This window comes from Mytilus galloprovincialis, chromosome 2 (assembly GCF_965363235.1).
Source record: "Mytilus galloprovincialis chromosome 2, xbMytGall1.hap1.1, whole genome shotgun sequence".
Classification (NCBI taxonomy): domain Eukaryota; kingdom Metazoa; phylum Mollusca; class Bivalvia; order Mytilida; family Mytilidae; genus Mytilus; species Mytilus galloprovincialis.
In genome coordinates, this window is record NC_134839.1 from 7,632,785 (window position 1) to 7,651,552 (window position 18,768).

The window sequence follows — 18,768 nt, forward strand, 5'->3', positions numbered from 1 at the left end:
AATCAGCAGCAGCCGCCACCAGTAGACAGTGAGACGTCAGTCTTTTGTGTGAGCACAGTGAGATCGGGTCCCAACAGAAGACAGTGGGGCCCTGGAATTCCCAACCTAAACAAAGGTATAAATACAGTGCAAGTGAGGAAAAATGAGACCAGACTCTTCACGACAGAGAATGGATCAGCACAACCTCCTGGGTCAAACTATATAGTGGACATGCAACCATTAAATGGCCTGGTTCTAAAATTTTCTAGTTTGTATAAAGACGGGGAAGAGTTGGCATACGATCCAGACTATAACAATTCACAGTTGTCTGGGTTCCCAATTAGTTGGGAACCCATTGTACTATCTTTTAGTTAATCAGTAGACCCATGGATACAAAGGGTCCGTTTTGGGGGGATAGGTTTTACACTTTTTAAAAATTGTTAGGAAGATAGGGTATATACTTTTTAAATTGATGCATATTTTCTCTAAACTTGGTATTATTTCCGTATTTTATTGATTTTGGGCGACAATAACAGGGCCCCCCTCAGTAAAGGGGGCCTTATTTATAAAACTGGGGGGGGGGAGTGTAGTATCCGGAGGGTTAGTTTTAGGTCATCAGACAGACCATCTAGAGATGTCCGAAGAACTTCCCAGAAACCATCTTCTTCCGGTTGAAACTTAATGGCTATACAGCAGACGAATTCACTAGAAGAGCAATCGGCCGTTCCTGACTGCAGGAACGACCATCCAAGGTATATATTGATCTTGTATATACTCGGGATCACAACAATTGTTATATTAGATTTTTGACAATTTACACGGCAAGAGTCGATAATATGTAGCTCCGTTTCGTGTGTATTTAAATCTTGACGCCATCTACTCTTCTATCGAGTTTACCTCCGAAGACCTCCGGTGGCCATATAAGCGACATTAACTTAACTATTGATGAGTTGAAAGCAAACTCGTGCCTTTTTTCAAGGTCTGTTTAATTTCATATCATCGATAAAAATATTTATTTTATTGTGTATCGAATCAGTCAATCAAATAATTTACCTCTGTTTTATTTTGAATGTTGACATTCTTTTCCTATAAATAACCGAACACGCCCAATTCATGCGTTATCGATCTCTAGCTAAGGGGATAAATTAAAATTTACATGTATACGGATTCAATGACGTCAAATTATTTACTTGCGAGTAAATAATTCCTCAATAATGTTTGTTAGCTTAATTTGAAAAAAATGATCCATAGTGGCGGCTAAATGCGAATTATTATTTCACTTTCATTAATAATTGAAAAAATACCAATCATACTTTAGACTTTTCATAAATCTCTTAACTAGTGCCTCTTTAGGTAGAAAAAACGTGCGTCACTAATGAGTCTTATGTACAAGAAACGCACGCCTAGCTTCCACATTTTCGTGTAAGTGATTTTTCAGACAAGTAGCATACAATATTGAAATGATCAAATACAAAAAAAAATGAATATCAGCATCTATCTTAGCCTTTTTACTCTCCAACCAACACCGAAACATGTTAAACAATCTCCGTAACAATTATCGAACTTGTCAGTTTTCGTAACTTACATCTTTAATGTATCATATTCAGATATTTACATAAATTGTCTGTGTTAACAGTAATAGAAATAACAGGCACGTGTTCCCATTAGCTCTTTGTGGTAACACATGGCAAAATTGCGCATTCAAAATTTCCATTGCGTTAACAGATCAAAGACGTTCAAAATTGAAGTTAAATTTGTCAATAATACATTTAGAAAACCTTTTAAATCCTGGAATATCTTAATGCTAGAGGTCACGTGCGACTGGCTGTATGTCTCGTAATGTTTCTACCATTTCAATATTTCAATATATAGTTTACGTAAATCAGTACATGTGCTACAAAGCAGAAATACATTCATCCTCTGTAACTATTAAATAACCCCAAAAAACAATACAATTTAGTTCATTCTTATTAGTACCAACATTACGTCTCATTTCAGAACAAAAACAAAACAAAAACTATTGCAACAACATAGTTATTAAAAAAAAAAACCAAATGTTCCCCAAAAACATAAAAAGATTCAGCCTAAACAAGTGAATAAGTCATCGGGATTTGAGATTTCCAGATATTTTGCATTGAAAAAGGCTGAAAAGACGTTTGTTCTCTAAATTCTGTTAACTTTTTGTTTAATTGATATAATATTTCTTGTATAGTTAAGTGAGAGGTTCAAAAGAGCTACTGAATTATTGTTTAGCTTTGAATTAAACATAACAAAAGAAAACGATGTGCATGTCTTGTATTGATAATATATTTGTTGAAAAGGGAATCATTACCTATGGGTTTTAATATGTAGTGATTTTCCGTACAAGAAAGTGATGTTGTCAGAAAATGCAATTTTGTAAAAAGAATAATAGCAGTTATTGTCTATTATATAATGTATTTTAAGGGCTTTTTAAATTCTAAAAACAGATAACGCATACTTAACTTTCTCATTGCCACAATGAAATTTGTTTTGCGGCATCTGCTGTACTACATATAATCATTTTATCAAAATAATGTGGATTAATATATATAAATAATGAATTAAACTGTGAAAAGAACAACAAATCTTTTTTTTTTTAAATATTACTCATAGACAAATTCAAGATGGCACACTTCCCTGAAGTTAAGAACAGATAACCCCGTCAACAAATGATAGTAAACAATGACAGATCTGGTGAATCAGTTATTGAATTTTGAAGTAATTTTAAACCTTGGTAGCCTAGAAATAAATAAGTTTTATTTCTTTGGCTGAAGGAAGAAAAATCAAAATTAAAAAAAAAAAATCAAGGAAAATTCAAATACGGAAACAGTTCCTTAACGTTTTCTGTGCCATGGGCCGATTTTAGGCCGATTTGTAAATACTAAGTTGACTGCCACGGGCCGATTTGTTACAGTTTCACTAAATAATGATAGCAGTCGAAAAGTTTAATTACTGAAACCAATTTTGATGCACTGCATGTGCACCTTTTATGGAATAATGATTCTTCAATAGAACGCTGAATCAAAATCAAACAATACAACAAGCGTAAAACATTCAATGAGCGAATTCCAATTCAAATAGAATGAACGAGAAATTCAATTAAAAAAAACAAATACCGTCTAGAAATGGGTCAAGTAGGGTAATTTTAAAAGTGCTTGTGATGCTCCTAGTACAGAGCCATCTTTATATGAGGGATGAGGATTCGATGCATTATAAATGACTAATTCATGTAATTGTAGTGGGTTGTCTTAACACCTGGTATAAAATAAAAGCATTTGATTAGAAACAAAAAATAAATTTTAACCATCATGATTCAACACATAAATGATTGTCGTTACAGTCCCGGTGAACACCTTTACCACAAACTCTACACACTGGTCGACTCTTCCTTCTACCCCCGTAACCATTTCTGTCTGAACATACATCACAATCTTTTTCTCTATGACCGGGCAACTTTCTGATTCCGTGTTTGTTCTTATTTTGTCTATTGTCGTCTTGGTTTTCGTTTCTTAGCACCATTTGATCTTTACCGAGATCCTCGATAAGCCTTTGTGTGAAGGATAATCTCGACAATTTCGGATTATCGGATGTATTTTCTTTATAAATAATGTATGCATTGATAACCATACGGTGCATCAGATTAAAAACAACCTTTTCCAAACCTTTAACGTTTTTCGCCCATCAAACCAGAAAACTAACGGCCTTATTTATATAAAAAAAATGAATGCTTTCCTTTTCCTGCAAAATAGGATTCTTTATTGTGTTTTGCATTTGCCGATTAGCGCGTAATGTTCCAGTAAACAATGTTCCTTTTGCTAAAAGCTCTTTAGCCAGATTAATTGAGGAGAAAAAAACTGTCAGTAAATAAATGATAAGCTTTGTCAAACAATCCTTCGGCATCTTACAGTTTGTTGACTACGTAAGCACCCTGTAATATTCTATGTAGTGTTGGGTCATATTGTTTGCCTTTGTAAACACTGATTTGACAAATATAGCCACTGACGGCCTCGGCTAATACCTAAAGTTTGACTCCAAATTTCGCCACTTTTGAAGGAATATATTGTATTATTGATGACCGGCCTTTAGATGCGATTACGCTTTCGTCAATACTTAGGTTCTGTTTTGGTTTGTAATATTGTTTCGACTGTCGATTAAAAAGATCAACGAAGCACTGAAATTTTGATGTAGGTGAATAATTATCGTCGTTCCGATTCGGTATTGTAGTATTATCTAGGAAATGGAGAAAAAAAAATAAAATGCTCTGAAATGGATGGTTTACGTATGAGGCCCATGTTAAGTATTACAATGTTACATAAAGTTCAAATAAGGGATTCGGAAACAAGTGTGAAAAAACTTATATAAATCCGTCTACCTAAACTTACTTTTGCCCATGGGATTTTAAAAAAATATTTTTCATAAAAGTATTATCAAAAAAGAAAATAATATTTCTACGCATAGAGAAGCAAGAGGTATCAAAATTGTCAATCAATCACTGTAAGACGTCGTACCCTTTAACTCAAAATCTTATGACGCGACGTAATTGTTAACGTCACTGACGGCAAATATTCTTGTGTACTTGTCGGGTAAAAATTCTCCTGTATGAAACCAAGATAATATATATATAAAGTTAAACCCTTATAAGATTCCTATCTAACAGTCAACCGTTATAAGATTTCTACCTGAAAGTTTACCCTTATAAGATTCCTACCTTACAGATTACCCTTATGAGATTTTGTCCTAAAAGTTTACCCTTATAAGATTTCTTCCTGAAAAAAAAATAGAAAACAACACGTTTAATAATTTATTGCGTCCGAAGGGCTTTTCTGGATTTACCTTCATCAGGAACGCTCAAATCCAAACATTTGAAATCCGAAGATAGATAAGTATCGAAAATCGTTGTAGAGCTATATGTCAAAAATAACTAAAATGAATAGCCAAATTCATCTAAAGTCAACTTTGCCTGAGAGAAAGTTAACCCATATAAAATTAATTACTACCAACAAGTTAACCGTTATAAGATTCCTTCCTGAAAGTTTACCTATATCAGATTCATTCGTGAAAGTTGACCCATATAAAATTCATACCCGAAAGTTTACCCTCATAAGATTCCTACCAGAAAGTTACACCCTAATGAGATTCCTACCTGAAAGTTGCACCCTAATGAGATTCCTACCTGAAAGTTACACCCTAATGAGATTCCTACCTGAAAGTTTACCCTTATAAAATTCATACCTGAAAGTTAACCCTAATAAAATTCATACCTGAAAGTTAACCCTCATAAAATTCCTACCTGAAAGTTAACCCTTATAAGATTCCTACCTGAAAGTTACACCCTAATGAGATTCCTACCTGAAAGTTAACCCTTCCTACTTGAATATAACAATAATACGATAAATTCTATGTGTAATCTCTGTGCTAATAAAATAACTTGTTGTTGAGTCGGAATATTCCCTTCTTTACATGTTGTTTTTGCGTTGAATTCTTCTTGTCCAGATTCTAGAATTGTAAGCTATGTACAGGCTAGAAATGCGTTTATTTAGCTATGGTTTTATACCACAGGTAAGGGTCCACGAGAATGAGGCTTAATTAGAACAATGAGTCGTCAGTTATTTTAAGACATTGGCATTCATAAATGCAGAAAAGACATGTTTATTATACGACTTACACGCATATTTCATTCGATGTAATAACAATAATTGCTTGTATTGTTAATGTGTTGTTAAAATAAAAATACTAATACATGTTATTTGATATTTTCCTGTTTTAATATGTTTATACAAAAAAATTAAATTGTGTTTTCAGACGCGATTTATTCACCTTACATTTTTTTTTTCATTTACATTTTTAATTAAAGCAGTTTCGCATTTGAATTTTGACATGAATATCTGGTTGTTTTATAGCTCAATCCAATATAAAGTATGTTTTGCTAATTCTTGCATAAGATAAGTGAAACATATGTTAGAAATAAACCTGACTTTTATTTACTATATAAAGCAGCATCAACCTGCAAATTCAAACAATTGCAAGATGAAGTCAATCCAGATGATACTAGCAGTTTTTGTGATCGCCGCTCTGTGCGGAATAGGTAAGAGTACTTTGCTTTTTCCAATTTTAATGCCCCATTTATGGGTATTATGTTTCTGGTCTGTGGGTCCGTTCGTCCGTTCGTCCGTCTGTCCCGCTTCAGGTTAAAGTGTTTGGTCGAGGTAGTTTTTGGTGAAGTTGAAGTCCAATCAACTTGAAACTTAGTAGACGTGTTCCTTATGATATGATCTTTCTAATTTCAATGACAAATTTGATAATTTTTCTCATTTTCACGGCCCACTAAACATATAAAATGATAGTTCGGATGGGGCATCCGTGTACTATGAACACATTCTAGTTAAATATATTTTTCCAGTACTTTTTTTCATTTTTGTAATGAAGTATAATACAACTATGTTTTAAATGTTCAACCATTGATAAGAGGACACGATTTTGATGAACAAATCGAAAGAGGAATTATATATCGTATTTGGTCACTAGCACACCGTGTAATGAATTTATCTTATCGACTATCTTCACATGTAGTATTTTGACCAACGGCCTACCAAAGTAATCAAGTCTTCAATACTTAAGTAGTATTAAGATCCTACTTCCATTTGTCTATACAGAAAACAATGCCAACAGTAACAACTTTTTAGCTTTGAATTTGTTTTATGAATTTATTTCAATCGTTCATTACATGAATCAACTTTTTCGTCTGTTGAATCCTTTCAGATTTCCTTTTTTTTTTGTTTTAAAAGGGAAGTAACTCCGTTATGCGAACAATTACAACTTTTAAGCTTCAGTTATGTCTTACAAACTTATTTCAAACTTTCATCACCAATTTCTTCGTCTGTTGAATCCTTTCAGATTTTTCCTCTACACCGTGTTGTTTTTTTATAAAGGGTTGTAGGAAGTGTTTTGTTTAAAAGGGAAGTAACTCCTTACTAACCCGTTATGGTTGCTAACCCTATATGGTAATTAACTATGTATTTTTTTAGAGCACCCTCTAAGAAATATATATAGTCACAACATGTAGTCCGTTAACCAATCATATCCCCATAAATTTATAGGAGGTAAGATACATGTAATTACAATAATCAGTCTGCTATATGTTTGATAGACTTTTGATATGCTATGTCTATTTCGTGTGCTGATAAATTACTGTCTCTCTTTTTTATACTTGCATTGCTTCTTTGATATATTCATATTTTTAGTCGACACCTTAGTATTATTCTTGACCTTAAAATCTGTAACAATCAAAATGCTACACAAAAGGAGGATATCGCAAACATTACAGTCGCTGCAAAGAAAACACTTTTGACAAAAAGTCTTCAAGCGACTGTTCAGGTGACGTAAATGTTTTCTCCAAGTTAAGCAGCTATACAGAAGTTTTCACATTTCAAAGTTGTAATTAATATTCAAGTTATGTTTTTTAAAAGATAAACATTGTTTTTCTTTAAAACTGAAATTTAATTTTCATTCACTTTATCATTAAACATGTCTTAAATTTCTTCTAGTGACATCCTCCGACTTTGACAGTAGTGATTATGGTTACAAACGTAGAAACGGATATTGCACGAATAAGGGTTGTCGATCAGGATATATTTATTATGGCAGAAATGGAGATTGCAAATATGGCAATAAGTTTTGGAGGTATAATTGCAACTCTTATGTAGGATGCTGTCTTCCGCGTGAGTATAAACATCTTTGTAAATAATAATAGATAATAAAGAATTACTTTTATATAAGTCATTATTCAATCTGAAGAAGAAACCTTTAAGAACAGACACAAGACATACTATCAATAACAGCTTATCCGACTTTGTTAATGATACAATAAAGAAGTAAAATCACAAATTAAAATAAGAACTCGGGGGGAAAATTAAAATCAGAAAGTCCGTTATCAAATATAAAAATCAAAACCTCAAACACATCAAACGAATGGATAACAACTGTCATATTTCTGTCTTGATACAGGTATTTTCTTATGTAGAAAATGGTGGATTAAACTTGGTTTTATAGCTAGCTAAACCTCTAACTTGTATGACAGACAAACAAACAAACAAATATTTATAAAGAAGCACAAAAAAAGGCATATAGACGACAAAATACATTAGCAAAAATGAAAGATAAGAATACAAAAATAATCATAGAACAATGACACAATGACGGGAAGTATAAGTATAGAGCCAAGTCATATGTTTCATAGAAGCACATAAAAGCATATAAATACATGAAACTATCTCCTCTATCATGTCGGCGTGATAAAAAAAAATTTGTTCCGTGAACAATTGTATGATTGATTTTGCTTTTTTAGTCAATTCATTCCCTTAGTGTAAAACGTACTCTGAATTAATTTATGTTACTGATTAACAGCTTAACAAGAATTTTATTTAGAATGAGTTGATTATATTCAGATATAATAATGCGTTTGTACAAATGTAAATGAATATAATGTATTTGTTGATTATATTCGTCCATCATATATATCTTATATATTTCATATTTGGTTTTATAATGAAGGTTTAGGCAATGCTTTTGATTTTGTTTTCAAATATTAAAAGTAATCTTTTACCGTGTTTTTTCTTTATCTTTATTTTGTCTCATAGGTAACCCTAACAGCAAATATTACTGCACCAACAAATACGGATGTGGCGGAAAGTATTATTATTATAACAACAATGGCTACTTTTATTATACTAAGAATGACTACTATAATTGCAAGTCTTACAAGGGATGCTGTCTTCGTAATGGTAAGTATCTATATGAAATAAAAATCTGTTGCTTGACGTTGACTTACCTACTCGAGTCTTAATCCGTTGATAAAGGCAACGATAAATTAACTTTTAACTATGAAAAAACAATACAGTACTGTTAGCTATAGAATACCATCATGCCAAAATGTGACAAAATTCAAACAAAAATCATTGCCCTGATTTATGACAGAACAAGTAACGAAAAACATATATGCCAGACAGCAGAAACACCACCGTCCAAAAAGAGATATTAGGAATAGGAAGCGAAAATATTTTCTTCCGTCGTTTATTTTTCATTTTCCCATGTTAAACAGAAATATTCAAATGTAGAAAGTAGAAAAAAAAACAATTATTGCTGTTACTTTTGAATCTATTCAAGTTCTCTTAGAAAAGTTAGCTTCTGCATTATAATAAGAAAATCCTTGATAACTTAAATCAGCAATCGCATCAAAGAAACAGTCAGTCTTATTACATTTATCAATATAAATTTGTATGGATCTTTGCTAAGTGTGGCCTAAAATTGGTAACAATACAGCAGCAAGTCTGCCGTTAAAGAAGCGTGCAAGTGTTTTTCATATGAATACTTCCGGTTGAGTGTAATGGCGAAACGCTGTCAACTTTTATCTTAAAATTATGAATTTATATCTTGGAATTTCCAACTTCAATCTTGAAATTATCAACTTTAATGGTTGAATTTTGTACTTATAATCTTAGAAAAATCAACTTTAATCTTGGAATGTCTGATTTTCATGTTGGAATTATAAACTTCAATATTGGAATTATCAACTACAATATTGGAATTATCAACTTCAATCTTAGAATAATCAATTTTAAACATGGAATTCCAACTTTATTCCTGGAATTATTAACGTTGATCATGGAAATGACTGACATTGTACTTGTAGTCAATGGTTAATCGTATTTTTCAATATATACACAATCTACTTATGATCATTTTCGCGGCTAAATGTTTTGTTAAATGTAAAAGAAAACGTTTATCTAGAGTTTTTCATAGCTTCACGTAGCCCTATTGATATCTGTAAAAAGGGATGTAGCATCTATCAATAGGTAAACGTGAAGATTTTATCATATATGACACTACTTTTAAGGACATTCTATATTGATATGCCTTGTTCTTTCATAACTATATTGATAAGGAGTATATGTTATATAACTTGTAACAATATGTTATTGGGAATCTTATATCAATGATCAGTTATTGTATTTTGATATTAAGTTCATAGTAAGACTGCATGAATTAGTCAAACTTTGCCCTATAAAAAAATTAAACAACGCAAATACAAGAACTTTGTTTAAGATCGGACATATCATAAGTTGGAACAAATCCATCTGATTTCAACACACATACTACAAAACTGTTTCAATCTAGTACTGAAAACATATTCGATTGTTTTTTTTGTATCCAAGAAGTGATATTCATATTAAACTATATGTTCCCCTATTTCTCGCAAACTTGTTCTTTTATTCGTAAAAGCCAAACTTCATACAAGAGCTTCCTTAGATGAATGAAAATAATTTATAATTATCCTAAATCTCTTGACCATTTACCTGTATGTCTTTCAACGACTTTGATAGGCTTTCTTGTGTGTTAATTTTTTGGTGTCTACGAGGGGTAAGGCGAGGGGCTATCAAGGTTACGCTTCTGCAATGATGAAGCTGTTTAAAGTTTTTTTTAATCTTCTTTTTTCCATACTTTTGAATATCTTGTATAGACTATTCTTTCTGCAGTCTACTGATAAAATTGATTAAATATAATTTGCAACGATCATGTGCATTTACAAAAATTACGAATCAAAATTCGGTAATGCACGTAGAATTGAAATTGTCTAAGTGAATAGCAATTACTTATAAAGATATTTCTGCTCTGAGATTCATACAATTCACTAAACGAAATTTTATTTATCGAATTAAAAAAACAAAAAAAAAACTTTCCATTCTTGCCAAAAGTAAATATTTTGCTTTATCAGTACCGAATTTCTGGATTTTAAATACACGGAAACATCTCAAAATAATTTAAACAGAAACAGCAAAATTGAAAATAACAAACACATAATGAAATTAAATTTAACCATACACTTTAGAAATCGTCTTGTTTGTTTTACACCTTTTTCTTAATGTTTATTCTTTTTTCAGTTTACTATAAAGGCTAAGCCTCTTTAGAGACATTTGGACAAGAAAACATCGAGAAGTGACGTCCAAATTCAATGATAATTTCAAATAAAATCATTAAGACAGAAATGTTGGTTTAGGCACGTTTAATTGTTATTTTCTGTCTCTGTATGTTTGAAATAGTTAGCAAAGATACCAGGATTATAATTTAAGGTGGTATGGGTGTCTTCCTCCATCTTGGATTTTAAAAAACAGAGAATCAAAGGTCCAGATTTTCCATCAAGTTAGCAAAATTTGATGCAGGAATGCAGATGTTTAATGTACATTTTCATTTAAAAGTACCAATTTATAAGAATATAACTTCTAAATATTGATATTTTTGCAAATGCTAATTTTTTTTTTTGTTGTTTTTATTTTTTTTTTAATTGGCATTTTAAGGGGAGGTAACTCTAAAAAAAGTGCATTTTCTAAAGGATTCTGTATGGAATTTTCCTATTTTGTATTTTAGCCGGAAAAAACGTACGGTGACCCTATCTTTTCTTTTGATATTCTCAAAGCAGTGTCTGAAAGCTATCTTTTCCTGAAGTATTTAACAATTCGATCATTTTGTTTAGTTTCTAATCACAAAATGGTGTTTTTTCCTGTATAATCCATACACAATGTGTCATTTTGTCCCGTCCTGTAGCTTGAGAAAATGCGCGGTGATATATCATTTTTATTATATTTTTCAACATGTATCAATAGATACAACGTTTTGGCAAAGTATGAACAAATTCTATCATTTTTATTTTAGACTCCCATACCACCTTAATACGCCAGACGCGCGTTTCGTCTACATACGACACATCAGTGACGCTCAGATCAAAATAGTTATAAATCCAAACAAGTACAAAGTTGAAGAGCATTGAAGAGCCATAATTCCAAAAAGCTAAATACGGCTAAGGTAATCTATCCCTGGGATAAGAAAATCCTTAATTTTCCGAATAATTCAAAGATATAAAAAAAAACTACAAATGCTATCCTGTCAGGCACATGTACCACAGAAATACACTTTAATATGTATTAAAGGATACGTCTTTATGCAAAGTATATGATACATCCTGCTCACAAAACAAGAAACTAGAAAGCTCTATGACAACACAAACCCCTCGCGACCAGTGGCAATGCAATATACCAAGTCATAAGTCTGTATAATAAATCGAACTGACACCATTATTTATTTATCATCAACATCCGACTTCCGTGTTTAAAAAAAAACACGATACAAAAAAAGGAAAATTACAAAATCACCGTATTCCGAGGATTTTCAACCGGAAGTCCCTAATTAACTGTCAACACCAAAAGCTCATACACATCAAACTAATGATTAACAACTGCTATATTCCTTACTTACAAAATGGTGGATCAAACCTGGCTTTATAGCTAGCCAAACACTCACTTGTATGAAAAGCACTGACAAGATTGCTGACTTTGAACATACAAGCAACAGGGAAAAATACTCCTCCATATATTACAATTTTCTTTTTAATTACAATTAGTGTACCTACTATACCTGCAAATACTATACAAATCATCAACATCAAATTTGTACAGTTTGATTTTTTAACAAGAAGTAGATATTCAATTGTGAAGTGATACGTTTCTTTACCTGTCGACCTGTTATTGTATTGATGGTTTTTTTTTAATATACAAAAACTTACTTGGATAATAAAGTTAGTCTCAACTTCATTAATTTTACATATGGATATATTGAACATTTCTTGTCATTTAATCACCCATATTTGACCAAGTTTTGACATGTGATTCATACCAGTGAAATTGAAAATTAAGTGAATAAAGTTCAACAGCAGTATACGTGTATTAAACTCATTATTCGATGGAAAGAAAACAAATCGGTTTACAAATTAATACGTAGGGAAACACATCAGTTATAAGGGGAAAACATAGGAACATCAGGAACACTTAAGTGCAACAAAAAACCAAACGCAAACATACATAGAAATGAACTCTTTGATAGCAACTGCCATATTCTTGACTTGGTCTGATAAGACATTTTAAGAAAAAATGGTGGGTAAATCTGGTTTAAAGGGTCGTCAAATCTCCCGCTTATAAGACAATGTTAAAACAATACCAGTCCAAACAATTATCATGACAATTGTGGTATTGAAAGACAATTTGATGATTATTTCGCTACAAACGATCAGATATAACACATTATTCAACCAAAACCATAACAGAAACACCAAAAAACCCCAAAAAACAACACATTAATGTTGGATATTCAAAATAGCGAGACACGTCGTTTAGCAATGCAAATTCACACTCGGTAGAACAGTCATAATCATGAGGTATTATTATTGTACTAGATCTTCGCTTTACCATTTTATCTCTCATAATTGATTCAAAATGAATACATTTCAAATATGGAAAATAGCTTCCATTATCATACTTTTCAAGTTTGTTAGTCCGATTTTGCTGTAGTCCGATTTACGGACGCTGAATATATCATAGTCCGAGTTTTTTATGAACCGATATATCAGAGAGTCGTAGGTTTTAAAGGGGCACTAGCTGTCAAACTCATTTTAACAGATTTGACTCAAACATTCTTATATTAGATTTTTAACAATTTACACGGCAAGAGTCGATAATATGTAGCTCCGTTTCGTGTGTATTTAAATCTTGACGCCATCTACTTTTCTATTGAGTTTACCTCCGAAGACCTCCGATGGCCATATAAGCGACATTAACTTAACTATTGATACAAGTTGTAAGCAAACTCGTGCCTTTTTTCAAGGTATGTTTAATTTCATATCATCGATAAAAATATTTATTTTATTGTGTATCGAATTAGTCAATCAAATAATTTACCTCTGTTTTATTTTGAATGTTGACATTCTTTTCCTATAAATAACCGAACACGCCCAATTCATGCGTTATCGATCTCTAGCTAAGGGGATAAATTAAAATTTACATGTATACGGATTCAATGACGTCAAATTATTTACTTGCGAGTAAATAATTCCTCAATAATGTTTGTTAGCTTAATTTGAAAAAAATGAACCATAGTGGCGGCTAAATACGAATTATTATTTCACTTTCATGAATGCTTGAAAAAATACCAATCATACTTTAGATTTTTCATATATCTCTTAACTAGTGCCTCTTTAGGTAGAAAAAACGTGCGTCACTAATGAGTCTTATGTACAAGAAATGCACGCCTAGCTTTCATAATTATCGTGTAAGTGATTTTTCAGACAAGTAGCATATAATATTGAAATGATCAAATACAAAAAAAAAACGAATATCAACATCTATCTTAGTCTTTTTACTCTCCAACCAACACCGAAACATGTTAAACAATCTCCGTAACAATTATCGAACTTGTCAGTTTTCGTAACTTACATCTTAAATGTATCATATTCAGATATTTACATGAATTGTCTGTGTTAACTGTAATAGAAATTAAAGGCAGGTGTTCCAATTAGCTCTATGCGGTAACACAGGGCAAAATTTTGTATTCAAAATTTACATTGCGTCAACAGATCAAAGACGTTCAAAATTGAAGTTGAACTGGTCAATGATACATTTAGAAAACCTTTTAAATCCTGTAATATCTTAATGCTAGAGGTTAAATGCGACTGTCTGTATGTCTCGTACTGTTTCTACTATTTTAATATTTCAATAAATAGTTTACGTAAATCAGTACATGTTCTACAAATCAGAAATACATTCATCCTCTGTAACTATTAAATAACCCCAAAAATTACAGTTTCGTTCATTTTTATTAGTACCAACATTACGTCTCATTTCAGAACCAAAAAAAAACGAAAACTATTCAAACAACATATTTATTAAAAAAAAAAATTTCCCCCAAAACATAAAAAGATTCAACCTAAAAAAAATGGATAAGTCATCTGGATTTGAGAAAACCAGATATTTTGCTTTGAAAAAGGCTGAAAAGACGTGTGTTTTCGTTTAATTGACATAGATTTCTTGTTTAGTGAAGTGAGAGGTTCAAAAGAACTACTGAATTATTGTTTAGCTTTGAATGAAGTATAATAAAAAAAGATAGATATGTATGTCTTGTATTGATAAGATATTTATTGAAAAGGAAATCATTATCTTTGGGTTTTAATATGTAGTGCTTTTCCGTACAAGAAAGTAATGTCAGTAAATGCAATTTTGTGAAAAAAATAATAGCAATTATTGTCTATTATATAATGTATTTAAAGGGCTTTTTAAATTCTAAAAACGGATAACTTTCTCATTCGCCACAATGAAATTTGTTTTGCGGCATCTGCTGTACTACATATAATCACATTATCAAAATGTGGATTAATGTATAGAAATAATAAATTAAACTGTGAAGAGAACAAAAAATCTTTTTTTTTTTTAAATATTACTCATCGACAAATTCAAGATGGCACATTTTCATTAAGTTAAGAATAGATAACCCCGTCAACAAATGATAGTAAACAATGACAGATCTGGTGAATCAGTTATTGAATTTTGAAGTGTTAAAGAGTTTCCCCAGTCATTATCTGAAAAATTACATTTATCTTACACATTCAACGATCAAAGTAATTTTAAACAGAACCTTGGCAGCCTAGAAATAAATAAGTTTTATTTCTTTGGCTGTAGGAAGAAACATTAAAATAAAAAAAAAAATCAAGGAAAATTCAAAACAGGAAAGAGTTCCTTAACAAATGACAAACTAAAAAGCTCAAACTCATCGAACGAATGGAAAACAACTTTCATATTCCTCTTTTGGTACAGAAATTTTGCTATATATCATGTATATGTAGATACTAATGGATTAAACCTGGTTTTCTATCAAATAAAACCTCTCCCTTGTATGACAATGAGGAAGCATCCCAAAGACACAGAAATTAACAAGACGAGAGAGATCGATATACGATCTTCAACAATAGAAAATTGGATTCTCAATATGTCGGCCTTTAAATCCCCATTAATACACAACTACGATTGTCTTATGATTGCTAATGAGCTAGCTATGTAATGGGCTCAAATGAAACGGATGTGAACAATGATAGGTCATCATGCGGCATTCAGAAATGAGAAAACTTTATACAATATAGTCGTGATCTCCGTTTCTGGTGGCTTCAGATCTGCACTTAATTTGTTTTTTCTTAAGAAAACTAAAATCCACGAATTTAAAAATCCATGAATATGTAACTTTAACTGAAAACACGAAAATTGATATCAACGAGTTAAAGAACTTTCCCAGTACATATTGATGATGCATTGGTTTTAGATTCCTACCGGAATGCCACGTTTTATCTCTTAGTTATCATATTTCCATGAGTGCAGAAAGTACAGCTTTATTAGTACATTATATGCAGACTTATTACATAATAAATATTGATTATATTTTTAATGTTTTGTAAAATATCATTACTAATACATGTTATATAATATTACCCTGTTTCGAAATTTGTATACTGAAAAATGGTGTCTAGACTCAAGGTATATACTAACAATAAACGAATGAAGAAAAGTAAGTCACACATCTGTCAAAATAACCGACTTTCTTTACTATATAAAGCGGCATGAACATGCATGTTCAACCATTTGCAAAATGATGTCAATCCAGATGATACTCGCTGTCTTTTTGATCGCCGCTCTTTGCGGAAAAGGTAAGAGCTCTTTTGTTTTTCCCATTTTCTTTATCTTTTTGTCCAGTAGTTTTTCATGTTTGTGATGGAGTATTATATGAATATTTCTTTTAACTTCAAATCTACTAGCAGATTTGTTTTTGTATTCCTATGAAGCAGAATGTATCCAAGGGCTTGTACAGAAGGGAGAAAAGAAATAAGCCCAGTCTTTTAATTTCACCTTTCGGTATACTGATGATGTACTGTCTCTTAATAATAATAGATTCAGTGATCACTTACATTTAATATATCCAAGTAAACTTGAAATTAAAGATACTACCGATACAGATAAATCTGCTTAATATTTAGACCTTTTTCTCGAAATGGCTACTGATGGTAGGTTGTATACCCAAATTTATGACAAACGCGATGATGTTAATTTTCCTATAGTCAACTTTCCATTTCTGTGTAGCAACATCCCAGCAGCACCAGCATATGGAATATTTGTGTCTCAATTGATAAGTTACTCTAGAGCTAGCTCAAAGTACGTTGATTTTGATGAACGAGGAATACTGCTTTCTCAAAAGTTGCTAAGACAGGGCTATGAATCAATCAAATTAAGGTCATCACTCAAGAAATTTTACGTCGCCATCATGAGCTGATTGGCCATTATGACAAAAGGGTGTCAGAAATCATATCTGATATTCTTCCTCAGTCATAATAACCTTCCATCATTACCGAACTGAACAAAGAAATAACACGACGGGTGCCGTATACGGTGCAGGAAATGCTTACCCTTCCGGAGCACCTGATTTCAATCCCGGTTTTTAGTGGAGTTCATGTTGTTTCTTATTTATTATTTATAACTGTTGATGTAAATGTCCTTTAATTTTGTGAGTCTTTGTTTACTCCTTGGTTTTGATTGTTATTGTCTTTAACAAGAGAGAACGATTTCAATAAACGAATCAAAAAACTTGACAAGGAAAAAATGTTCAATATTTAGATTTTTTTGTTTAATTTCCAATTTTGTTAAAGTTTCATAATTTTGCATACAGTAATCATGGTAATACGACTAATGATTATAATTTTGGTGGCAATCCATTTTATATCAAGATCTTTGAATGTATACGTCCATAATCTGCATACTTGTACTAGATATAAAATAAGGATTCATCATCACAAGAAAACAGTCCAAAATGTAACAATGCGATAATAGAAACTGTAATTAAAGAATAACCTCACACAAGCCTTATTAACGTATCATTAAAGACAGATTTTTTTTTCTCAATATATAATTTGATTGAAAGCACAGTATGTTTAGTCACATATCTTTTACTTCAGAATACACCTGCTTAGCATATTTATTTCAAAATACATTTTTAGTCTGTGTTAAATGTTAGAGAACAGTTCTTTAGTTTGTTCTTGGAAATTATAACTAATCTTCCTTCAATTTGATTCAAAGTATTAATCAGCAAATATTCCACTAAAATTAAAGAATATTCATTAACATACACAAATCTAAATCGACAGTTGTCTCATTGGCACTCATACCACATCTTCCTATATATAAGAATCCACACATATAAATGAAATAGTTAGATACACAATTATAAAAAAGAAAATTGATATTGCATGTAAATCTGCTTCAAATGCTCAATATTACTGATGGATTAATGTTATCAAACATCAGAACAAGTAACAAAAGAAGCATGAAAAACTAAAAAGCAGAGTCCAAAGAATTACTATCGAAATGTACTATACTCATAATTAGTAGTAGGAAGTGTTGGTATACACAAGGTAAAAATATTTTGGTGCCTTCCAACTTCTCCCCGTAACCTCTTCGAAATGTATCTTTAACAATAACAAAATATGATCTAATGAGTGAATGTTGAGCTACTGACACTCACGAAATGGGAATCTGCAGTTCTAAATAATTTATTGGTTTCAATTATTTGTCTAGCCATGAAACCAGGTTCAAACCATCATTTTCTACATAATAAAATGCATGTACCGAGTCAGGGATATGACAGTTGTTATCCATTTGTTTGGTGTTTGAGCATTTGATTTTGCCATTTGATTAGGAGCTTTTCGTTTTGAATTTTCTCGGATTTTGGTTTTTTTTGTGATTTTTACTTTTTAAATCGCACACATTAAGGTTGTTTTTCTCGTGCAATAGTATTGAAATATTCGAAGTCGTCTGTAGTTTGTAATACACAAAAATGTCTATGTACACTAGTATC

The 18,768-nt window shown here is 31.5% G+C and overlaps 1 protein-coding gene across 1 annotated transcript in view; it reads left to right on the forward strand.

The window, feature by feature from the left end:
* Positions 1-670: 670 nt before the first annotated feature.
* The window catches only part of LOC143062798 (uncharacterized), a 528,850-nt gene continuing 510,752 nt past the window's right edge, over positions 671-18,768 (forward strand). The window contains exon 1 of the mRNA XM_076234595.1: positions 671-731. The gene's annotated coding sequence lies outside the window, so the exon portion shown is untranslated. The remainder of the gene's footprint in view (positions 732-18,768) is intronic.